Raw genomic sequence first — 1,926 nt, 5'->3', positions numbered from 1 at the left:
GATAGATATTTCCAGGCCAGCTGGGGATACAGGGAGGCTTTGTCTTAAAGAAAAAAAAAAGTTTATTTAAACACTTGGTACCACAGAGTCTCTTGTGTTGGCAGACAATGAAACTTGGAAGTGATGATCCCAGGGCCATGAACAGCTCAGCACAGCCCATGCTGCTGACACAGATGACCTCAGGAACTGAATATTCTGAAGATTCTGGCACTAGTTTCTACACCTACAGACCCATTTACAAAACCGAATGCATTAGCCTATGGCTTTAGAAATGAATACTGTTTATTAGGTACTCCTTTCCCACAGCGCTCTTCTCTGAGCTATGGTGTTAGGGGAGTATCTAGTCTTGCTGCTCAGGTCATGTGCCTGCATTCTAGATGCAGGGAAGCAGGAGAGGGCGTTTCTCTTTTATCACTTTGAAGGAAGAGTAATGTCAGTATCTGACCGTTAAGGTGTTGAAAGGTCTTGATTTGCTCATCACAGACTTTCCATGGATAGAACATGAGCTCTGTTTAAATGAACTCCAGAAATGTAAAATTGTAGAGCTTTTCTACTGAGAAATGTGTTCATTTCACAAAAGAATGACCAATTCTTCTTTTATTTGGAGCATACAACAAAGGTTTTTTGAACTTACAGGGGAAAGGAAAAGTAGTTTCACAGAGGATAACATCTAAAAATTGAGTTTATACATTTTCATTTATCTGAAAGCTTATAATTATATTAAATTAACACAATGAAGGAAGAAGCTCAATATATATGTATCTATAAAGGTAACAGATTAAATAAAATACTTTCTGAAACAAAGAGGGAGTCAATCCAAGTAGTGCCATAATTATAATCCAATATGTTTTAATGAAAATATGAAATTGAATACAATAAAAATGAAAATACAAAGACAGACAAAAGAAATGATTTCCTCACGCTGGAGTTTAGGAAGCTAACACAATAACAATCAACAAAGGAAGCATTTTTGAAATTGTTTCAATGTTTTATTGGTACCACAAAATGAATCAATAATAATTCACGTTTTGTAAGAAGATTGTAGAGTCTACTATCTGAAGAAGTAAAAGATCTTATGATTATCAATTGTGATTATAAGCTGGAGAACTCGACTCTTGTAACTAGTCTGAAAATCTCAAACTTCATATGCTGTATACAAGATTTTCATAGAAATCATGGCCTGGAAACTTGAAATAGTGAGGAACTGAACAATTTTTCTGGTTCTATAAATAAAGGAATAATCATTCCTATGAAACTTCTTACAAAATATCAAAAATAACTGCAAACAATGAAAACAAATTTTGCAATTGGTAAGTATTATCAGTGTTTGGAATGTTGAGCTTTTGCACACTTGAAAACACTTAGGAAAGGAAATTTTTGCTACTTTAACAAATAAACATCCCCAATTCTGCTTACCATTGTGTGTCAAGCATCTGCTAGGAGTTCAACTTTATGAATCATTCCTCATAAAATAATAACATCATAAGAGTTTTAGAACAGAGATGTTGTGGCCTCACGTTATTAATTGTCCCATAGAATGGTGTAGTGTCTTTGGAAATATGTATGGTCACATAATTTAAGGGAGATGAACATTTTGTACACTTTGATTCAATAGACATATTCTTTAGAATAATGGAGGCAGAACTTCAACCTTTTTTTCAGATAGGGTCTCCCTGTACTCCAACTGACTTGAAACACTCTATGTAGAAGAGGTTGGCCTTCTCTCAAAGAGATCTTTCTGCCTCTGCCTCTAGAGTGCTGGAATAAATGTCATGTTACACCACACCCTGAAAATTTTCAATTTTTAGCATTACTTATAAGAATAAAATATTAAAAGTACTTAATATATGTTAATGAGTGAATGTTTAGATGAATTTCACTTTGTATGGTAAAGTGTGACTATAGGAAAATTATAATAATAACACA

This window comes from Nannospalax galili, unplaced genomic scaffold (genome assembly GCF_000622305.1).
Source record: "Nannospalax galili isolate Female #2095 unplaced genomic scaffold, S.galili_v1.0 scaffold1611, whole genome shotgun sequence".
Classification (NCBI taxonomy): domain Eukaryota; kingdom Metazoa; phylum Chordata; class Mammalia; order Rodentia; family Spalacidae; genus Nannospalax; species Nannospalax galili.
This window is presented reverse-complemented; position numbering follows the sequence as displayed.